The sequence below is a fragment of the Hydra vulgaris genome, chromosome 08 (genome assembly GCF_038396675.1).
Source record: "Hydra vulgaris chromosome 08, alternate assembly HydraT2T_AEP".
Classification (NCBI taxonomy): domain Eukaryota; kingdom Metazoa; phylum Cnidaria; class Hydrozoa; order Anthoathecata; family Hydridae; genus Hydra; species Hydra vulgaris.
Window position 1 is genome coordinate 18,989,542 of NC_088927.1, and position 24,567 is coordinate 19,014,108.

Sequence of the window (24,567 nt, forward strand, 5' to 3'; positions counted from 1 at the left end):
TATTTCATAAAATAAGGGCTGGCAGTGAATTTCTAATCATATATAACAACAACTTTGTTGAATAACATAAAAAAAAAAAAAAAATCCAAAGAAAAGGAAACCTTTACTAAGATCTTGCAAAGAGCAGTTGATTTATTTTTCCTCATATGTTTAGTTTCAGATTTCCATTCTCTACATGGCAGAAGACGTTTTTAATACAAAAATATAGAGAGAAAAGGTCCGCAGTGTTTCTACGGACATGATAATTATATTTTAAACTAATAATACTCCTGATGTTCTTGATTATTACCCTGATCACTGCCATTGGGTCAACTTTTGTGTTACTTGTGATCTTGTAAATAGCATTAACTACTCATTTGTTAATAAAGAATTTGTTCTAGGAATCTTTATAGATTTATCGAGAGCATTCGATACTGTTGATCATGCTATCCTGCTCAAAAAATTGGAAAAATATGGCGTAAAAAATGTTGCATTACTCTGGTTTAAAAATTATTGCTAAACAGACAGCAATGTGTTAATACTGATGAAAATATCTGTTCAAAATTGCTTAAGATTAAATATGGCATTTCCCAATGTTCCATTCTAGCTCCCTTATTGTTCTTAATACACATTCACGATCTTCCGAAAGTCTTAAACAAACTTGATATCATAATATTTGCAGATGATACTAATTTATTTTATTCATCTCAGCCTATTAAAGAACTCTTTGAAACAACGAATATTGAACTTAAAAAACTTAATATCTGGCTAAAACCTAATAAGTTATCTTTAAACACGGAAAAAACCAATTACATTTTATTCCATCCTAACTAAAAAAGAAAAAAAATACCAAGTATATTACCATTGCTAGAAATAGAAAACAAAAATATTGAAAGAACCTCAATAATAAAATTTCTAGGTTTACTAATTGACAAAAATATTTCATGGAAAGCACACATTGACTATTTAAATACTAAAATAACCAAAAACATTGGCGTGCTATACAAAGCTAGATCAATGTTATCCCAAGAAAATCTAAAGCATCTTTATTTCTCATTTATACAGACCTAATATACATATGGTAATAAAGCATGGGCAAGTACCAATAAATCCAATTAGAAATCACTTTATCGACGTCAAAAACATGCCGTTAGAATTGTCTATAAAAAAAGACAAATTCACTCATGCTGAACCTTTGTTAAAACTCCTTAATGTACTATACGTCTATAGAATAAACATTTATCAAAACTTATTGTTTATGCTGAAATATAAACTCGGACTTGTCCCATCACATTTCTCTAATGATTTCTTTAAAAGCAATAGAAATAGATATGACACTCGAGAAGTAGGAAACTTTAACATACCGTTTAGAAAAACAAAACTATCGCTTTTCAAAATTTTATATCGCGGTCCCTATCTCTATAATAAACTGATATCCATAAATGCCATAAATACAAAATTAGATAACCTAAATTGTTTGAAAATCTTACTAAAAAAATTCGTTTTAAATATAAACAATTATATGAACTTACACTAAACTAATACTGAAACTAAAGCCAAAATTAACGTTGAAACGAAAATCCCAAAAAACTCCAATAACAAATATCAATATAAAAAATATATAAATTAAAAGCAATTTTATTTATGCCTAATCATATATTTATGTGAACAAAATCAAGCATTTATCAATTATTTATTATCTTACATTTTATTATATGTGAGTCCAATATAAAATGAACAACCATTATATTTTGTGAAACAAGAAACATGTAAAACAAAATAACAAAAAATATTACTAGTACAAGCGGTTTCTTAATGACAAGACCATCTGGTCTTCTGCAAGTTTCCCGCGTTCTTTTATTAATAATGATACCCTGCAGATATATTTTTTGCATTTTATAAAGTTGTGAGATTTTTATTTTTTTTTTCTTACCATTGTATATTTTATAAACATTGTAAATTTGTATTAGTTATATAGAATCACAACATTGTAAAGATAAAAAAACAAAAAAACAAAAAAAAAATCACCAAAGCCAAAGCTTCAGCAACAAAAACATACAGCATGAGAGAGAGGGTTGCCTTGTCTAACTTCCATTTCCGAATGAAAGGCGGTCGACAGGAAACCGCAATTCAAAACAGTTGCCGAAACTTCTGAATATAAGTGTTTATAAAGGATACAAAATTTTCTCCAAGATTAAATTTTTGGAGAACTTGCAGAAGAAACGCACAACCGACTTTGTTAAACGCCTTTTCTTGATCTATTTTCAAAATGAAAGTAGGTAGTTTTTTAAATTCTGAGTAATCTATTAGATCACGTACTAGATGTAAATTTGAAAAAACGTTTCTACCTGGAATTCCGCAAGTTTGATATGGTTCAATAATTTTCCCCATTACCTTTGCAAGTCTTAGGGCCAGCGCTATTGTGATTATTTTTAATCAGCGCCGATTAAAGATATGGGCCTCCAATTTTTTCATTTAGTAAGATATCTTTGATTGGCAATACTTGAAATTATTGATTTTTTCATAAAGTGGCTGGTATTTTTTCTAAAAAAAGAATTTCGTTGGCAAGTTCTTCAAAATCTTTTTCTAAAATGTTTTGTAAAACTCAGCTGAAAATCCGTCATAGCCCGGGGATTTTCCGTTTTCAAATTTAAAAAGGGCTTCTTTTAGTTCCACACCGATTAGACGGGAGTTTAAAACATGGTTTTTATCATCACTCAAATGTTTAGTGATGCGTGACAAGACATAGTTTTGGGTGTCTTCACAAAAATTTGTTTTGGTGTAGATGTTTTTATAATATGTTGATAGGGAGTTGAGTATTTCTCCAGGTTCACTCGTCAATGCACCGTCATTCTTGCGAGTTTCGGTAATTGACTTGTTCTGCTGTCGAGTTTTTTTCCAAACTATACAAAATTTGAAGGTTTTTCTCCTTCTTCAATAAGTTGTTGTTTCGTGCGAATAAACGCTCCGGGAAACTGGAGCAAGAAAAGAGCATCGCGTTTTTCTTTGATGCTATCTAAATTCGGGTTAGCGTTTTGTCGCTCCCGTTGGATTTCGTTTTCAATCCTTTTCATTTGTTTTTTGTTTTTCTCACTTTTCTGTAACAATATGTATTGTAATTCAGCCCTCACACAAAGTTTGCAGTCGTCCCATCCCTTTTGGAAATTGACTTGTAAGACCGTTTTTTGGTTTGCCAATTTCGAATTAAGAGATCAATTTTTTGCCTATGCACCTCAATTTCCTAAAGGGAGCAATTTAATTTCCAGTATCCTCGTCCTCTTCTAAATTTACAAAAATTGGCAGTTGTTGACACGAACTCGTGGTCGGAAAAGAAATTGGTGAGAATTTAGGTGTATGTTGTTTTTTTGGAGACTTTATCAGGGCAGTAGATTCTGTCGAGTCTACATTTAACCGTCTGATTGCGCCATGTGAATTCTCTTTTGTTGGGAAATTCATAACGAAAAACATCTACTAGGTTATACTTACCTTGGAAGTCACCGAGTTCAGCAATGCCGTAGGTGTGATATTTAGCATTGCTTGAGCCTTCTGTGTCAAGAGGCAGGCTTTCAACCATATTGAAGTCCCCGGCCATCAGGACAGGTAGTACTGTGTCCTGCAAGAAATCTCCAAGGTCGCCAAAAAAATGCGACTTTTTCTTGGCACTTTTGGCGCGTAAATATTCAGCACCTGCATTTCGTGTTCGTCATTTTTTATCATGGTGTTTAATATTCTACCGTTAGTGTTCCTTTTAGTTCGGTAAACAAAATGTTGGATTTAGAGAGAATCGCCAGCCCGTAACAACTGTGACTCGGACCAGAGTTCCAAATAGACTCGCCAGTCCATTCTTCACCTCGCTGCTTAACAGTGAACGGTCCAGACTTTGTTTCCTGAAGGAGGATAAGATCGAAGGAGGACTTTTTGAGAAAGCCAAAAAAATTGTCGCGTTTGGTTTGATTGTTCTGACCGTTTATGTAGCACGTTAAAATATTAATGGCCATGATGGAGAGGATTAGGTTTCCTAATTTGAAAATTCGTGTGTCTTAAACATGAATATAATAATTTTACAACCTGACATAAAAAACATAAACATATAAGTCTTATTCTTAGTGCACGAGTTATCGTATGAAATGATGTATTACGAACAATAGGACACACTGCACCATAACATTCCACATAAAAGCGCAAGCTACAATAACACGAATTACGACTGCTTAAGAGCCTTTGTCTGAGAATTGTAGGCAAAATAAGCAAATTTTGAAAGTGATGTCTTCAAATTGTACTCATTTTTAGATATTTTGTAAAATACAATGAAAATGGGCCACTGGTAATTTTTTTTTCAAAAATTTTTATTAATTACGGAGATATTGGGTCCCAAAATTTGGCCCGTTTTGAGAAAATTTTGCGCATGGAGTGCAATTGCTACTTTGAGGAGTAGTTTTAGCAACATGAACATGACAGAAACATTTCTTTTAAATTTTTTTACTAATCTGGGTAGGTTTCTACAGTAAAAGTAAAAATTCAACATGATTACATTTTCAGTTGTCTAGAAATCGTGGTCCGAAACCACAACATTTGAAATTTTACCCTAACTTTGAGCTCTAATATCTCTTAAGGCCAATACTTGCACGTAGTTTTTTTTAGGTGTTTTTGAAAGACACTAAGACGTACATTGATTTTTTGAAACAAAAACCATGTGCATGCAAGGACCTGGGAAGGAGTAACCTGCCAAAAATCACTTTTTGCGTTCAACGCGCTTTGATAGATTACCCATAACAACTGTGGCCTTAGGTCCACCATAAACAGTATAAGTTATTTATTTTCCTTAAATATGCATCTTCCAATATATGAAAAAAAATCCATGTGCTCTGGTGATAAAAAGCCTACAGAAGTCCTAGAAGTAGCCTTATTTTGCCAATTTTTTAACTAAAAAAATACCCTAGCAACGGAATAGATATACTTAGCAACGGCTACTTTAAAGCCTTATTAATTAGTACTGCTATTAAAAATTTTAACTTGATACTTTTTTATAAAGGAACTGTACAAGAGAATTTGAAAAAAAAAATTTTTTTTAAACTTTATCAATCAAAGAAAGAACCATTAAACTTTAAGATCGTTTTTTCCGTTTCAAACTGATGGGAAATACAGTTTTCTAAGAATTAAGAAAATATATAACAAATTTATGAATGGCCGATCTGAATCTCCACGTTGTCAATATCGTCTTTTGAGAGTGAATAATCACCTTTTTCATTAGTTGGTGTTGTTGCATCAATCTTACAAACAATGTCAAGAGACGAACATTGGAGAATATTTTCTGGCCACTTGAAGCTTGGCCACTTGAAGTTTGGCCACTTGAAGCAGTTCTTTCCAGGTGTAACAGAATATTCCATACAAGAAACATATATATCATCATCATTGACCTAATGGTTGAGGTAAAGTAACGTCTAATCATTGCTGCTTCCTAAATATTCCTTGAAATTAGTTAATATGGTTAATAAACCAATAATTTTGTAATAGATCTCAATACAAAAAAATACAATATTATAGTGTTAAAACTTCTTACATTTTTAATTATTGCAGTATACCATTGCATAAAGTATGGAACAACAATCCAATCACCAATTTGAAAATCAGCTGCTAACTCCTTTGCAATCAACTGAATATCATTGTTTAAATCATCTTCTTCGTTTTCAAGTGCGTCTTTCATATCAACAGTTTCATCAATCACATCATCAGTTAAGTTAACCTCTCCACAAAAAGTGGTTGCCAACCTTCCTGTCCTTTTTTGCTTACTCCATCTAAAAAATTACACTTGAAGGATAAAGGAAATTGCTAAATATTTATCTCAAGTCCCAAGAAAAGAAAAAAGTCACATTTTTTAGCATACATACTTTGGGTATTTGTAAATATACAAGTTAATTTACTTGCCTACAGAATAATGATCGAATTTGTTGAGTTGTCACATATTCACATGGCTTTAACATTGTTCTCAGCTGTTGGTGAACTTGCTCTGGATTCATTTTCTTCTTACATTCTTCTCTAGCCATAAACATCTGCATTAGCAATGTTTTTTGCTTTGAAGAATATCTAAATACTTTTCTTTATGATAATGCCCATCCAGTGATGCTTGTGAAGTTTTCAATCCCTTGTTTAATGATAGATGGGATAATAGCAGGTGATCAGAAGAATTAAGGTTCGAATTTAGGTTCATTTTGTTGACATAGGAAAGTCTTGCTCTGTCTACCATAGATTTTGCCACAGATTGAGAAGTGTGGTTTTCTGAAAGTATATGCTCTGCTAATAATTCAGGATCATAAAATGATTCAGCACAACCAATTTGTGTACAAAACTTAAGAGTGTTAACACTTCTATCAACACGTTTTTTTTGGAAACTGATGGCGCAGTATAACTTTTGCAAGTTGAACTATAGGGCTTAACAATTTGAACTGAAGAATGGAATGTCACATTAGTATAGTTCCATTTTTTACCTTTTCCGATTCGGAAGTATCTCCACATTATCATGTGATCAGAGAAAAACTGAAAAGAATGATAGCTATTAATGCTGTGAATCAGATATGTTCCTGATAAAGTAGAAGCTTTGGAGTCTATTGTAATTACAGCGACATCAGCATTTTGAATTCCATTGCCATAATGAAGAGCCTCATAAATATCTTCTGCAGTCAACATATTGTTTCCAGCATCAACAAAACTCCTTATGACACATTTCGCTCCTGCTGACTCTCTGTCACATTGATCTTTTCCACGTGACGGCTCATTGTAATCATACCTTTTAAGCAAGAATTGTTTTGCTTTGCAAACTTTGTAAAGAGCTTCTAAGTAGAAGTTGCCATGATAAGATGATGCATTATCTGACTTAGCATATAGGTTTTTTAAACAAGGAAAATCATTTCGAACTTTTGTTAAAACAACATCAGCTAAACAGAGTACATCAAGAAGGCTTTGCTGATATCTATAGACAGCAGTGAAATGGCCTTTTTTTTTCATTTGACCATTTTTATGGAAGAAGAAGACATCAACATGTAGAGTCATTCCTTTCTTTCCGAAATAATCCTTTTGGCTTTCACGGAATTTAGCTGGCAAAATTTTCTGACAAAAATCTTTCAGCCAAAAACCAGTTTCCTCATCAAGTTGCTCAAAAGCCATTATTTTGACCATTTTTTGTTGTGCATCACGTATTTGATGCTTCATATAGGCTTCAACATCTTCAGTAGCCACATTTAAATCATATAGAAGATCTTCATCTTTATTTTCTATAACTAACTCACGAACCTGGTTGATTGCTGAAATGAGGTTTGCACAGTCAAAACATTGTTCATTTTCAGCAGCTATAAAGGGTTGATTCAAGTCTGGATTTATATCTGAAAGAGCAAAAGAAGTAGAGTGACTATGCAAAGTGGAACTTTCACTACACTTGAAAGGATAATTACTCTTCAAATACCTTTTACCCTTTTCAAGGAACTTAGTAATATTTTTATACTTCCACTTTTCAGAAATAGCAATCAAAGTTTGAAACCCATCCATGCCAGCTGCCGTGACATCATCAAGACCAGCCAAAGCTTTTCTTTGAGAAGATTTTATTCCACGAAGAATTCTCCATAAAGAAGTATCTGACATAGGGAGATAATTAGTTTTTTGGCAAACTTCTTTATAAAATGTGATTGTATGGCTAAACTTCATCATTAAAATGGCATTAGCCACTTTTTTTTCCTCTCCATTGTCAAACTTTATTTTATTTACACCATAAGCTACATCTTGCAGCAAACCTCAACAAAACATAAAGTCTAAAAAATGTTCTATTTTTTCCTGTGGCATTCGGCATATGTTTACCTTTTCCTTTTTTGGTATGGAAAATTCTCTGTTTTGTTTTTGCAACTTGCGTGCTTTTTCAATTTGATGTTTTTTGCAATTAAAGATTTTTATTAATGCTTCTTTAGTGTACTTTTTATCGTTAATAACGGAAAGCAAAAAAATTTGTCCTACAGAATCGCTTTCTTGAAACATCTTAACTGGTACAACAAGGTCTTCTGGAACCAATTGTGTTGAATCATCTTCATCCTCATTGTGTAACACTTGAGAAATTAGTACCTCTGATTGACCTGGTGTAATTGCTTCAGCAAATATCTTCTCAAGCTGCATTTTTAATTTTTCAAATTTCTTCTTAACTTTCTGTTTGGTTCCTGGGGTTAAGTCTTCTATTCGCTTTTGCTTTATCTGAAAGGACAGTGGACTTGCTCTAAATGCTTCACACAAAGAGCTAGCTGCTTTTTTTGATTCTTCAATAATTTCATCTGAAATGATTGTTATATCTGGAACATATATGTCATCAGCAGGAAAGCAAGACTTTATTGGTGTTGGAGCTGGTTTTAACATGTCAATATTGTTACCTGTAGAAATACTTTTAGGTGCAAAATACGGCTCCAACAGGAAGTGATAAATTCTTTTCATTATAAGCAGCAAGGGTGTTCAAAGGGATGGATCTAATTTTTGGTGCTTTTTTACCGATTTGAAATTCATGTCTTGGGTGTTGACAACTGTTTGGCTGCTTCCAGCCAAAACCAAAAGAAAAACGATTATACGCACATAATGAGTCATAGCGTGAAAGATAAGCTTGTTGTCGGCTTTCAATCAAGGTTTTTTCATTCCACTGGTTTGTCGGTAGAAGCTATAAAACAGTAACGTTAGATTTTCCACATATGGAGAAAGAAATCCTATTTCTTTTAATAAAAAAGCAAATAATACTCTAATATTATTCATACCTTTAAAGCATGTAAATGATTAGTTATGTCACCAGTTAATTCATTAACTTGAAAGATTCAATCTTTGTTCCAACACTTAAAGGGACCACAAGAAGTCTTCTCTTTATTAAAATATATGCATTTCTCATAAGGACTGACTTTATTCTAGCTCTCTGACATATTTTGTTTATTGATAATTATTTATTGACTAATATTAAAATAATGCAGTTTTTACTAACAAATTTTAATTCTTCTACTGAAAACTGCTGAAAAAAAATTATGTTATGTAATTCAAGTAAACCATGGTATGTACCAAGTAGTCATTAACAAAAATGTCTCACTAAGTCGGCAGTCATTTCGTCCCCGCAGTATTATATCGTTCTATCTACAAATGAAATAAATAAAATGTTCTGTTTAATATATAAAATAAAAACAAATATTAACTAATTTCAAGGAATATTTAGGAAGCAGCAATGATTAGACGTTACTTTACCTCAACCATTAGGTCAATGATGATGATATATATGTTTCTTGTATGGAATATTCTGTTACACCTGGAAAGAACTGCTTCAAGTGGCCAAACTTCAAGTGGCCAAGCTTCAAGTGGCCAGAAAATATTCTCCAATGTTCGTCTCTTGACATTGTTTGTAAGATTGATGCAACAACACCAACTAATGAAAAAGGTGATTATTCACTCTCAAAAGACGATATTGACAACGTGGAGATTCAGATCGGCCATTCATAAATTTGTTATATATTTTCTTAATTCTTAGAAAACTGTATTTCCCATCAGTTTGAAACGGAAAAAACGATCTTAAAGTTTAATGGTTCTTTCTTTGATTGATAAAGTTTAAAAAAAATTTTTTTTTTCAAATTCTCTTGTACAGTTCCTTTATAAAAAAGTATCAAGTTAAAATTTTTAATAGCAGTACTAATTAATAAGGCTTTAAAGTAGCCGTTGCTAAGTATATCTATTCCGTTGCTAGGGTATTTTTTTAGTTAAAAAATTGGCAAAATAAGGCTACTTCTAGGACTTCTGTAGGCTTTTTATCACCAGAGCACATGGATTTTTTTTCATATATTGGAAGATGCATATTTAAGGAAAATAAATAACTTATACTGTTTATGGTGGACCTAAGGCCACAGTTGTTATGGGTAATCTATCAAAGCGCGTTGAACGCAAAAAGTGATTTTTGGCAGGTTACTCCTTCCCAGGTCCTTGCATGCACATGGTTTTTGTTTCAAAAAATCAATGTACGTCTTAGTGTCTTTCAAAAACACCTAAAAAAAACTACGTGCAAGTATTGGCCTTAAGAGATATTAGAGCTCAAAGTTAGGGTAAAATTTCAAATGTTGTGGTTTCGGACCACGATTTCTAGACAACTGAAAATGTAATCATGTTGAATTTTTACTTTTACTGTAGAAACCTACCCAGATTAGTAAAAAAATTTAAAAGAAATGTTTCTGTCATGTTCATGTTGCTAAAACTACTCCTCAAAGTAGCAATTGCACTCCATGCGCAAAATTTTCTCAAAACGGGCCAAATTTTGGGACCCAATATCTCCGTAATTAATAAAAATTTTTGAAAAAAAAATTACCAGTGGCCCATTTTCATTGTATTTTACAAAATATCTAAAAATGAGTACAATTTGAAGACATCACTTCCAGACTTTGCCTAGATTTCTGAGACAATGGCTCTTAAGTGCTTAAACAAAAATGTGACATGCATTATTAATGAGAAACGTCAAATAAAAACGTCAAACAAAAAGGATCGAAAAATTTTTAGCGAGAAGAATAAAATTGGAGTTTGGAAAATAAAAGTTCAAAAAATTAGTCAGAGTTGAGAACAAACCAAAAAAAAAATTGAAAAGAAAAAAATATGGAGAGAAAAATTTTCTTACGATTTTTTTTCCGCACATGGTTGGCTTTCGTAGTCCTCGTCAATGAATAAAATATCTTCGTCCTCATCAAAATTCTGGTCAATTTCTTTGCCGGTCGCAAGGGATATTTTGCACCAGGACGTGCACTTTACGAACAAACTTTTGTTGAAAATGTGGTATGCATCCTTTAATTTTAATTTCGGTTTTTAAAAACAAGTCGACTGAGGAATTATTTACCACAGCAAATTAAAAGAGGTGATTTGAGTAATGCCTCGTTACTCCCCAGACGTTTACTAAAAGACTTTTTCCAGATAAGGCAAATAAAAATTCGCTAACGCTAAAATTTAGATCACCGTATCTGCAAACCAAAACGTTTGAGTTGTCACTCCTAAAATTGGATTTGATTATTCCAAGTTGCGTCTTGGCTTGAGTGCTCGAAAGAGCAGAAGAAGATAATGCGCTAACATAACTTGTAGCCATTAAATCAATAAAACCAAAATATTTCAAAATTTACAAAATAACCATTAAACAAGTAAAAAAACCACAAGGTAAACCTTATTAACACAAATAGAACTGTTAGTTTTTAGTGTTTTTTTCCGCTGACCTTGACATTTCCGTTGACATGACAACGTACATTGTCAATGTACGTTGTCCCACATTGAGAAAGTTTTTTTTTTTTTTGTCTTTATAATAAGTATTTACAATTTCATAAAGTTACATTATCTCAGGTTAGAATAATTTATGTTTTACAATATATAAGTTTTACAATTGTTTGAGTTTATATACATTTATAATATATATATATATTTTTTTGATTTTATATTTTTTCGTGTTTTTTGTTCTGATTTTTTTGATTTTAAATTTTTTTGTGTTTTTCGGTTTTATATTTTTTTTGTGTTTTTTCTTTTTTGTTTAGCCACTGTGCGGCATAATGTCGTGAAGTAACTAAGGTTTTTATTAAATTTTTATTTGAAGATTTGGTTCAAAATTTGTTAAGAGTATTTTGAAAGAGAAAGATTTTGTTAAAAATAATAGTTAAAGAAATTACAAGACTTTCACACAAACACCAATTTACAAAAGCTACATATAACACTTATATGTTGAAATCATATATCATAAGATGATGGCTGGTAGTGATTGTCTAATCATAAATAACAATAATTTTGTTGTAAAAGAAAAGCTTTGTAAGGAACAGGAGGTTACTAAACATTGAAAATTTTGAGCCAGTGTTAAGATTTAGCTCATATATTTGGTTTTAGTTTACTTTACTTGGCAAAAAACATTATTAATACAAAAAAGTTGACAAAAAATGTCCGTAGTGTTTCTACGGACATGGTAATTATATTTTAAAGAAATGATATTCCTGATACTCCTGATTAGTACCCTGATCACTGCAATTGGATCAATTTTTATGTTACTAGACATGTGGTGGTATCTACTGTTCCATATTGCACTCATTATGGTTCGAGTGAGTGTCGACAGCATCTGCGTAGTGGGATTTATCTCTGATAAATTCGCGAAAAATAAATAACCAAAAGCATAAGGCAACAGATCGTCAAAAATAACGAATGCAAAACTTGTAGTAAAACGTTCTATTGCCCATTCGGGAACGGGCAGCACGTTTGCCAGAAACCACACTTTTGACATTGCTAACGTATTTATCAACATAGTCTTTTCCCTAAGTGACAAAGTACGTAGTCCCAGAAACTTGAGTTTTTTTTCTATTTTGTTTAAAGTTACTAGCCAGTTGAAATTGGTAGTATCACTTAGTCTGGTGTAAAAAGTAACACCTAATATTTGGAAACCAGTATTGTTGTTCCACTCTATGTCGTCCAATTCCAGGTTCATTTTAGGATCAAAACCCCCAAGGGCGAGACCCTTGGTTTTTGAGGCATTGATCACTGAACCACTTGCTTTTTCAAACAGTTTTATTTTTTCGAAAAAAAAGCGGACTCATTTTACGTCCCTGGCAAAAAAAGTTCGAATCGTCTGCGTACTGCTGTATTTTGAGGGGTTTAAGTATACCTGGTAACGGGAAACCCTATATTTTGCTCTCTGCTCTGACCACCAAAGCAAGAGCTTCGGCGACAAAAACATACAGCAAGAGAGAGAAGGGGTCGCCCTGTCTGACTCTTCTATCCGTAGGAATGAAGGCTGACAGAAAACCGCTATTCAGAACAGATGCCAAGACTTCTGAGTATTAGGTGTTGACAAAAGATACAATTTTTTCCAAGATTGAATTTTCGGAGAATCTGAAGCAGAAACGCACAATCGACTTTATCAAACGCCTTATCTTGATCTATTGACAAAATGAAACTAGTTAGATTTTTAAATTCCGCGTAATCTATAAGATCACCTACTAAATATAAATTTTAGAATATTGATCTACCTAGGATTCCGCAAGTTCAATTTGGTTCCATAATTTTCCCCATTACTTTTGCAAGTCTTAGGGCCAGCGCTTTTGTGATTATTTTGTGATCAGCGCCGATTAAAGATATGGGTCTCCAGTTTTTGCATTCGGTAAGATATCCTTGTTTGGGAATCAGTGAAATAATTGATTTTTTCATAGAGTGGCTGGTATTTTTTTCTACGAAAAGTATTTCGTAGGCAAGCCCTTCAAAACGATGTTCTAAAGTGTGCCAAAAGGTTTTATAAAATTAAGCTGGAAGTCCGTTATAGCCCGGAAATTTTCCGTTTCCATATTTAAAAAGGACGTCTTTTAATTCCACACCGGTTAGGCGGGTATTTAAAAATTGATTTTCATCATCACTTAAACGTTTAGTGATGTGTGACAAGACATAATTTTGGCTGTCTTTGCATAAACTAGTTTTTGTGTTAATGCTTTTATAGTATGAAACTAGGGAGTTTAGTATTTCACCAGGTTCAAACGTCAATGTACCGTCATTCTTGCGAGTTTCAGTAATTGACTTGTTCCGCTGTTGAACTTTTTCAAATAATACAAAATTTTGAAGGTTTTTCTTTTTTCTCCTTCTTCGATTAGTTTTTGTTTTGTGCGAATAAACGCTCAGGGAAACTGGAGCAAGAAAAGCGCATCGCGTTTTTCTTTGATGCTATCTAAATTCGGGTTAGCGTTTTGTCGCTCCCGTTGGATTTCGTTTTCAATCCTTTTGATGTTTTTTTTTTGTTTATCACACTTTCCTGTATCGATGTGTTGTAATTCAGCCCTAACAAAAAGTTTGCAGTCGTTCCACCATTTTAAAATTGACGTATGGGACCGTTTTTTAGTTTGCCAATCTTGAATTAAGAGTTCAGTTTTTGCCTATGCACCTCTATTTCCAAATGGTAGCAATTTAATTATCAGCATCCTGGTTTTACCAAAATCGGTCCTCTCCTGGTTTTACCAAAATTGGTTCACTCCTGGTTTTACCAAAATTGACAGTTGTTGACACGAACTCGTGGTCGGAAAAAGGGTTGATGAGAATTTTGGTGTGTGTTGTTTTTTTGGCTACTTTTTCAGGGCAGTAGATTCTGTCGAGTCTACATTTAACCGTCTGATTGCGCCATGTGAATTCTATTTTGTCAGAAAATTTGATACCAAAAACATCTTCTAGGTGCTACTTACCTTGGAAGAACCATAGTTTAGCAATGCCGTAGGTGTGATATTTAGCATTGTTTGAGCCTTCTGTGTCAAGAGGCTGGCTTTCAACTATGTTGAAGTCCCCGGCCATCAGGACTGTGTCCTGCAAGAAGTCTCCAATGTCGCCAAAAAAGAGGCGGCTTTCTCTCGGTACATTAGGCGCGTAAATATTCAGCACCTGCATTTCTTGTTCCTCAATTTTTATCATGACATTTAATATTCTTCCGTTAATGTCCTTTTTTAGTTTGTTCAAAGAAACGTTGGATTTAGAGAGAACTGCGACCCCACAACCGTTATGACTCGAACCAGAGTTCCAAATAGACTCCTTAGTCCATTCGTCACTCCACTGTTTAACTGTGGACGGTCTGGATTTTGTTTCTTGAAGGAGGATAAGATCGAAGGTGAACTTTTTGAGAAACCCAAAAAAATTATCGCGTTTGTCTTGGTCGTTTAGACCGTTTATGTTGCACGTTAAAATATTAATAGCCATGATGAAAAGGATCAGGTTTCCTAATTTGAAAACTCGTGTATCTTAAACATGAATATAATAATTTTACAATCTGACAAAAAAAGCACAAACATATAAATCTTAGCCTTATAGCATGAGTTTTCGTTTGAACTGACGTAATACTAACAGATGGACGCCCTAAAACATAACATTTTACACAAAAGCTTACGCGCTTATTTAAAAACGTGACATGCCTAATTAATGAGAAAAAATAGAACGATAAAAACTCGAAAAAAAGATTTTTTGTAGAAAAAAAAAAAAGATTTGGAATGAAAAAAATTCGGAAGAAAAAGACTGATTTAAGAACAAAGCTAAAACGAAGTAAAATGCGGACTAACTCAATTTGTGGGCATAATGTCTGGTAACACCCCGTACATTTGATAGTAAGTCTTTTTGAGATAGTGCGGCCAAAAAGTCGTTAACACTGATATTTAGATCACCGTATCTGCAACAAAGAACAAAATTGTTTTCGTCCACGTGATTGGAGTTAAATATTCCTAATTTGGTCTTGATGACAGAGCTATAATTTGACGAAGCAAGAGCATTAGCATAACTCTTAACCATCATAAGTTTCTTGATTCTCGATACAAGCAACTAAATAATTTAAATACGCCTAAAAGTACTTAAAAAACCACAAGCAAGACTAAAAAGTTTCAGTTTGTGTTTTTTTCCGTGACAAATTGACCAAGTACGTTGTCTCTGAATATTTGTTTCTTTTTGCTCAGATAGCAGTTTCTTGCCAGATGAAATCGGTACTTTTACACAGTCTGGTTTTTACTTATGGTTTTATGCATTATATAGCATATATAACATAAGTTTCTTAATTTATTTTTATTTTTTTTACCGACCTGCAGTGCAGAGACACCTGCAGCTGAAACCAAGCTTACACAGGGCCCTAGAATAATACCGCCTAAACAACACCTACCTCCCAAAATAATACTGCCTAGAAGGCAGTATTATTTTAGGAGCCGAGACTCCAAGTTCAGCCCGCTTAAGGATTTAGTATTGCCACTTAGCCAAAGCCAAGCAGCGCTCGGCCAACAATGGTTTATCTCCATTTAACGTCCGGAGTGGACGGAATTTCAGATTTCTGGACGTAAAATGAAACTACGAAAAAGTAAGTGGACGGACTTTCTGATTTCAAGACGTAAAATGAAACTACGAAAAAGCAACTGTCACGGTTTCAATCTTGTGCTGTTTCTGTTTTCTAACAACACCGTAACCAATTGAGAGAGATGGTACCGAGCCGAAATAAGAAGGTATTGTGGTTTATCCTCCTCTAGTTAATTGCCTTTCGGAGGCCACATTACACAGGCCCGCAAAGACAAGTTCAGCTCCTAAGGTGCGTTATTGCCTGCTCTTCGGACCAAGAGAAAAGTGAGTTTGGGAATTGCACACAATGTTAGAAGTTGCAAAACCTGCAGTTAGTTAGGTCGCCTAGTTAATGTAGGCCGACAAATTGCTTGATATGAACTCTTCATCAAGTAACTTTGTCGTCGAAATAAGAACAGATACTTCACTTGATTTTAACCATTAGGGCGAAAAGCGATTTAAGCCATTTGGCCGAAAGCGACTTTTTTTTTATTTAACAACATATATACATTTATCTCATAAAAAGAATTTACATGTTGGGTAGTTTACAAAGACTGGGTGGTTTTCCGTAATATATATACAAGTTTTGTGTTTAAGAAGTACCGTATATAATAAATGGATAGGAGACAGTTACAATTGAGGGGTTTCATAAACAAGTTTACAATAAGGATAGTTTACATAAATTAGGGGTTTAACTCTTGATAACTTTACAAACATATGATACGTTATATAGATTGTTTAAGGCTCAAAATATAAATAATAATTTGGGAGAGATTACATTCAAGGGTCACTAATAATATATTATGTTAAGCTTTTTTATATAGCAAGAAACTTTAAAGTTGTATTGATAAAAGTTAATATTTTAATTAGTTATCAAAATCATTATTTAAAATAAACTAGTAAATCAAAAAAAAATTCTTTTTTCAAATCCATGCTTTATGCAAGCAGAATTCTATTGGGGCTAGAAATTCTTTTTTTGTTATCTTTTGTAGAAGGAAAAATTACTGTTACGTTTTTAAATTTTTTTTATTAATTCAGTGTTCTTATGGGGAAATACAAATTAAATTTTTGCTAACTTAATTAACTTTTTTTGGTCAAATTTTTCCATTTCCTTGTATTGTCATCAAAAATGATTAAGTGTGCAAAATTTGAGCAAAATTGGTTGAGAAAAAAGCTTTCAAAAATTGATTTCAAATTTTGTGGCACACAAACATATATATATAGAAAGTAACCTTATATAAAGCATGGAAAAACAATTGGTAATCATTTTGTATCAAGCTCAAGTTTCGAATGTAGAGCTTCTAAAATATATAAAGCTTTAGTTTCTCGTTGTTCGTTTAAAGTTCAACTTAATGTAGAGTGCATGCGTTCTATATAATAAAAAAAACTAATCCAAAATAAAATTTAAAGCGTGTTTATAAAATATTGTGCTATTAAACTTTGAATTTAAAAAATATTAGCATGTCCGTCGTACACTAGGGACACGCGCGTGATCGTGCTTATAATATATCCATTGTTGCGATTAACCCACGACCTTAAAATGTATTCACGTAAACTTTGCTGTTGCTTATTGCAACAGCAAAGGTTGTTGTGAATTCGATTGTTGCAGTTGCTAATTGCACTGTTTATTGAGAAACATTTTATGAAATTTATATTATTTTCTCTAGAGTATTTATTACACTGGAGTTTCCTGGTGGATTTAATTTCTTTTAGTATATTTTTAGCAATTCTTTTCGCAGGATTATCATGATTTTCTTTAATTTTGGAGTTTTTGCATCTCCATAATTCATTAGTGGTAATGTGTGTTAGAGTTGTAATAAGTTTTGCAATAAACTTTTTTTTTTGGTAGGTTCTCTATGTTTATCATCTTTTAATAATGCTTTAAAGGCCTCGATTGAGAGACTTTTTTTTCGATTTATTTGTGGGTGCCGATCTATTTCTTTCAGAACCATGTTAAAATCGCCCCCAAGGAATATAAAATGGTATGTAGAATTGTTAATTTTTATTTTTTTGATAATTTTTTTAAATAATTTTTTCCTTTCGAAGTGGTCAGCTTAGCTTGATCCGGATTTTGCGTGTATATTAATTAAAAGAAAAGTGTGGTTATCTTTTTCCACAACGATATAGTTAAAACGACCGTTTTCGTCATCGGTATGTTCAATTATTTTAAAGTTATAATTAGTTTGGTTAGTTAAGATTAAAGTACCACCTGTGTGTGACGTACCACTCGAGAAAAACCCTGGATTATTCCATTGCCGAATAAAGTTTTCTGCGTCTTGCGTATTTAAATGGGTTTCTTGCAGAAGATAAAAATCGTAATTCATTTTTTTTAGTTTTTTAATAATAATTTTTTGTTTATTTGCGTCACCAAGGCTGCATATATTAACAAAAAAGATTTTTATTGCCTCCATTTGTGTTTGACTGCGGTTTTTAATGACATGACGAATGAGAGTGAAAGAATGAGCAGAATGCATAATGACAGATGGTTTTAGAATACATTTTCTTAGAATATAAAAATATAAAAAACAAAAATATAAAAAATAAAAAATACTTGTAGATATAAACTTTATAAACTAAATATTTATTCATACCACCCTTTGTCGTGCAACTCTTTTCGATCCTTTCGATCGTTGTTGGGGAGGGTGTGAGTTGCAGCATGTCTTGCAGAGAAAAGATTTCCCAGCAAAATTCATTCGAATCAGCCTACGACCGACTTTCATATTTCTGTTAAAGCGGTACGTTGTGTGAGTTACTGAGTATAACTCGCTTATAAAGGGCCGCATTTGTGCTAAAATTTCATCGTCCTCAATTAGAGGGTCACATTTAACGGTTATTAAAAGACCAATGTCACTCCGTATCTTAGAGTTTATGTTCTGGTTACTACCAGACAATTGTATACTTGTTTCATTCACGAGAATCGCATCTTCCTTTTGATTCATTTCTTTCACCCAGTTTCCTCTGGTATTGTATGTCAAACTGCTGACTTTATTTTCGCCAACAATAGCAGATATTTTTTGATAAATTTCCTGGGCTCGATTTTCTTGATATTTCCTGTTGAAAATTTCGTTAGGATTCATAAATACATTTATGCCAATAACACACTCCATACGATGAATTTTGTTGGAGACAACTCCAGCGTAACTAGCCATTACAAAACAAATACCAAATAAAATAAAAGAACGGATGCCTTATTAACACAAATAGAACTGTTAGTTATTTTGTGTTTTTTTCCGTAACATTAATTAACTAATTATCTAATTAATTAATATAATTATAATATAACAAATTAATTTTTTTATGTATCTGGTTAGAGCTTTATGTTCTGGTTATAGCGAACTGAATTATTACTTATTATTTTTTAATAATACTTGAATTCGATAGAAATAAATAACTAATAAAATAAGTAGACTAAATTGCTTGTGATTTTGATTTAAAACGTAACTTTGTTTAAATCTTCCCAACGACGTTAATCGTGAATACCCCTTAAGTCACGTCAAACGAAAACGTCAAATCGAATCGGCAGTCATGTTGCGAAAAATAAGAGAAAATTCTTAAAGAATTTTTGATAATTAAGAATGTTATAAGAAAATCATCATGAAGATGTTATAAGAAAATCATTATGAAGACGTGCCAAAAAAATGCTATCATTTTTATTCCAGTGATGAATTATGTAATAATATTTACGTCATGCATTATTACGGCATAGTTTCTTTTTTTTTGGAATGAAAAACCGATTTGCGATTTTCAGTTAGGTTGTGCGAGAAAGTGCTAAGAGAGCGAGAAAGATTGTATCACGTAAAAAAGTAGTTATAAAAAAGTTAAGAAAGGTGGTATCACGTGAAGAAGTGCTTATAAAATAGTTAAGAGGTCACTCGAAGAAGTAGATATAAAAGAACCAACAAGTTGTTAAGAGTTTATAATAAAAATGCTAAAAATGCTGTGTTTAAAATTGTTCCAACAACAACATAATCTAAAGTAATGTAAAGAAATCTTAACCACTTCTTTACTTTTTTCGACTTTTAAGTTTGTTCTATACAACTTTGTTGCGTAAATTAACCGCCAAAATGTTATAATTAAGTATAGATAACTTTTATACGATATTTATGTCGTTTATTTTTTATTATTGCTACATTTCGGCATATATAAATATACTATAAACGTATATAAAATAAACGTACACACAGTATAAACATACAATGATATCACAAATTATCCGTTGAATAATGCTTAAAACATTTTCCTAAAAGATTTACTTACTAATTAACAATAGCTTATTATTTACTGAAGCTCAATGAGGTATTTAGAAATCAAAGCAGAGTATAAAATGTTTACCTTGTTATTAAAACTCGAATGAATAAAAATAAATTCAACGATATTTTTTAAAGGTTTTTTCAATGTTTACGTTTACAGAAAAATTCATGGCTTCTACCATTTTGAATGGGGTGATAACAATACCATCACGACCATATGAGTTGTGTCATTAATAAATAATCTCCATTTATTGCTAGTTAAAGTGACTTTTGCCATCATCAGAGTTTAAAAAAAAAAAAAGACGAATACACTTTTCCCACTTACTTTTTCTTATTACCCACTGTACATCACTGGACATCTGTTCAAATAGTATTGTGGTTACATCAACACTTTTCCTAATATCTATTCATAGTATTATCTATTTATAATATCATTTATTCTATCAGGCATTTAGCCGTAAATATTAAATGTAATGACGTACTAAATCGTTTTAACTATTTGTCCCTATTTTTTGTCATATATTTTTGAATTTTTGCTACCTTTGTTTTTTTCTTAATCCGAGATTTTTTTCTAAAATATATGGAAGCCATACTCGTAATCATTTTTAACTAGAGTTTGAAAGCTCGTTTATTCGTTAACTAGAGATATTTTTCTAAAATATATGGAAGCCATATTCGTAATTACTTTAACTAGAGCTTGAAAGCTCGTTTATTCGTTAATTAGAGCTAGAAAACTCGTTAAATTCGTTTATTTAATCTTTAATTTTGTGTTCTTTATTGATTTTTATCTTGCCATAAATATGCAACTTTAAATCACGGTAGTGATTTAATATGCAGAATTTTAGAATTTTAATTAATAGAATAGAATTTTAATTAATAGAATTTTAATTCTCGGTAGCTTCACATAAACTTGTTTATTTTTATTTTTATTTTTGGCATTAGTTTTAAATTAACTGTACGCAAGTTATTTTTTTCCCGTTTTTGTCAACACTTTTTTAAAAAACAAACCCATAAACTATGACCCTATTTGTTATTTAATTGTTGCTCGGAGTTTTTGTTTTGCTTTACCTTGACAAAATCCGTTAAAAGCGTTATCTCAGAAATACATAGAAAAAAAAAATGGAAACGATGGGTCGGAAATTTTTTACTAATAAAAACTTTTTCCTTTGTTAAAAACACTAAACTGTTGTTATGCAGATATAATTTTGGCAAATAATGAGCGATAACTGCACGTTTCCGCACCTGCTTTTTATATATGTATTTATCCAAATATTAAATAAATTATATAAATTAAATATCATAAAAAATTAAAAATTATAAAAACTAAAACTTGGGCTGAGTTACTTCCAAAAGTGCTGGGAAAACTTACAGATTTTTTTCGGTAATCGATGTGGTGTTTTCTAGAAGTTTTTATAAAATTAAAAATCTAAAAAAGTGTTTTAAAAATGTATAGAGTAAAACCAGGTCAACATTACCCTATAAAGGTCACAATAAAAATTAAAATCATGAAAAAATGAATAACTTTTTATTTTTATTTTTTTCAATTTTTTTTTACTAGATAGGTAACAAAAAACTACTTAAGATAATATAAATATATGTTAAAAATAAAATAATGAAGTTATTGAAAATATTAAATGTCAAGTAAAAAAAATGGTGCGGTGTTAGGATTCTGATAAAACCGCACGCTTGAAAAAACATTGACATTTTTAAAATTTAACTTTTTTTAGTATTTTTTTTTAACACTACCTATATTTAAGAAACTATATTAAAGTTTTTACATTTTTTGCAAGCAAAAAAATTTAGTTCCAACCATATATTTCTTTGGTAAACATGCTTCTTTGTACAACCGTTCCCGACACATCGAATTCTCGCATTGCAGCATTTCTGTGTGTAAATGAACTCTCCACTTTTTATATTTTGCAACTTTTAATCGTTTGGCTCCCGGTGGCTACTTGTTCTTTATTATTGTTTTGCTGAGGTTGCTCAGCATTGTTATGCTCAGGCATTTGAGTAGTTGGCATAGAGAGTCGTCGCTTAGCGTTAAGTTTAACAACTTTCACGGCTTCCTTTGTTGCTTTTTCTTGATCTTTTTGTTTGAGGAACTCGATCACGTTTTCTTCGGGTTTGCTCCAAGTTTTGATTTGTTGCACTGCTTCGGTTTCTTAACATGCGATTGATTTCTGGCTTGAAAAACTGCTTCAACTCTATCTCGATACTGTTTTTGCGACGCTCATCACATGACCTATTGATACCTATCAAAACTAACGGGTGATGCGGAAGTTATCGGACAAAATAAAAATGTCAATAACTTATTTATAAATAAAAAAAAAAAACTACTATTATATTTTTTTTAAATAAAGCATTTATCTTTTGATAAAAATATATTATTTTTATATGAAAAAACACCACCATCTGCAATTGATCTCAATTTTGCTCTGACGCCTTTCATATGCGACTGTAAAAAGTTGAAATCAAATTCTTGTAGTTTTAGTTTAATGCGATCAATCAAAACTTGCTCTGTTGAAGCTTGCCAATCTCACTCGTAAACCTTCTGTGCCAAATGTCCCCAAAAATTTTCAATTGGTCGTGCTTGAGGCACATTTGGGGGATTGGATTCTTTATCAACGTAATAGACATATTGGTCCATCCAATTTAGAGAATCTTTAGAATATTGAGAACTTGCTAAATCTGGCCAAAATAAATAGTTAAAGTCTCCAAATAGTTTAAATCAACTTAAAACGACTTAAATAGTTTAAGTCGTTTTTCTAAACATTCATTAATATAGATTGATGAATTGATCGCTACAGCCTTGGAAATGCGAAACAATGGCTCGGACATACCACGGTCAGATATGGCTATCCACATTAATAATTTTTTTGGAAATTTTTCTTTTCCTATAAAACGAACACTTTCTGGGCATGTATTTTTGTTGTTTGTGTAGTATCCAGAACTTCCAGGCATGTTGTCCCCTGCAAAACAAAAGTATTTTTCGTCATCGATGACTAGAAGCGATTTTGTGTTATAGAGTTGGTTAAATAGTTTCCTGCTTCTTTTCTTTGCCTTTATTTGTTGTTCTATAGTGTATTTTGGAGTCTTTTCACGTTTTCTATATTTAATAGTCATTTTTTTTAACTGACCAATTGTCGATTGATTTACACCGAATTTAATACCTATTTTTCTCTGACTGACCCCTTTTCGATTGTTGACAAGTCTCGTTAATTCAGCTTTCTTTTCTCTAGTCCAGGATGTCGGACGACCAGGGTGCTTTCAGAAAACCAGGGTGCTATCAGAAAACGATTGAACATTTTCAAGTCTTTTTAGATTATCATATATTGTACTTCGAGCAAATCCTTCCTTTTCAAAATGATTTACGATTTTATTTTTTTTTTATATTAGGTTTATTTACAAAAAAGATTTTTAGTCGCTTTCGAAAAGATTCTCGTTCAGCTGCATTTAACCCCATTTTAAATAAATGTGTTTCAAATAATAAAGTTTATATTTTATAGAACGTTTATGCCTACGCATAAAACCACAAAAACTAATTATTATGCTCAAATAATGAAATTAGGATTTGTCCGATAACTTCCACATCACCCGTTAGAAGCTGGTATAGTTGAGAAAGATGGTAATAGGTGATGTAGTTGAGAAAGCTGGTAATCGGTGTGTAGTTGGATTAGGTGCTGCGGCAGCTGTGGCAGCTGTGGAAGATGATGAAGCTGTGTATGAGCAAGATGGTATAGGTGCTGCGGAGGCTGCTAAAGTTGATGAAGGTCGATTAAACATCATTGCGTTATAAATCATGCGTCATACGCGTCATATGCGTTATGGGTTGTTGTATGATTGCTAATGTCTTATGATTTATGTTGTTTTTATTAAGTGGAAATAAGCCAATGCACTGGAAACCAGCGATTGCATGCAAGCGCGTAAAACATCATACGCGACCCAGAAGTTATACCAGTCTGTTGACATTGTTTGGCGACGCATTCAAAATAAATATCATTTATTTCTGGCGTACAAGAAGCGACTCTTTCAAATGCTAAGTTATCCGCTTTTCTTGTTGAAATTTCTTTTAAACATCTTTTTATAAAGGCATAAAACGAATCTTTTTCAGGCTTGCCATTTTCGAATAAGTGCCATTGATGTTCACGTTTAAAGTAGCCACATACAAGTTGTAGGATTTCATTTCAGGTTAAACCATAACCCCAGTCACCAAGTAATTGGAATGCATGCACCATCAATCTTTCTGTTTCATTTGAAAGTACTGAGACATGGAAGCCTTTATTGTCGTTACTTTTGCGATCTTTGAGCGTTGAGACTGGAACACCATGTTTGACTTGCAGCTTTTCTCAGTGATATTTTATTTTCATTCATATCAGTTAATGCGGCTAGTATATCGTCTTCCTTGTATGCTTTGGCTTTATTAGTTGACATGTTAAAGAGAATGAGTTAAATTGAATTGAGTGAGTGATGATTATATTGAGAAATAATATAATAATTGGTTTTAATG

The 24,567-nt window shown here is 32.1% G+C and overlaps 1 protein-coding gene across 1 annotated transcript in view; it reads right to left on the reverse strand.

Moving 5' to 3' along the window:
* The window catches only part of LOC136083668 (TNF receptor-associated factor 3-like), a 173,145-nt gene that overhangs the window by 36,654 nt on the left and 111,924 nt on the right, over positions 1-24,567 (reverse strand). The window lies entirely within an intron of this gene.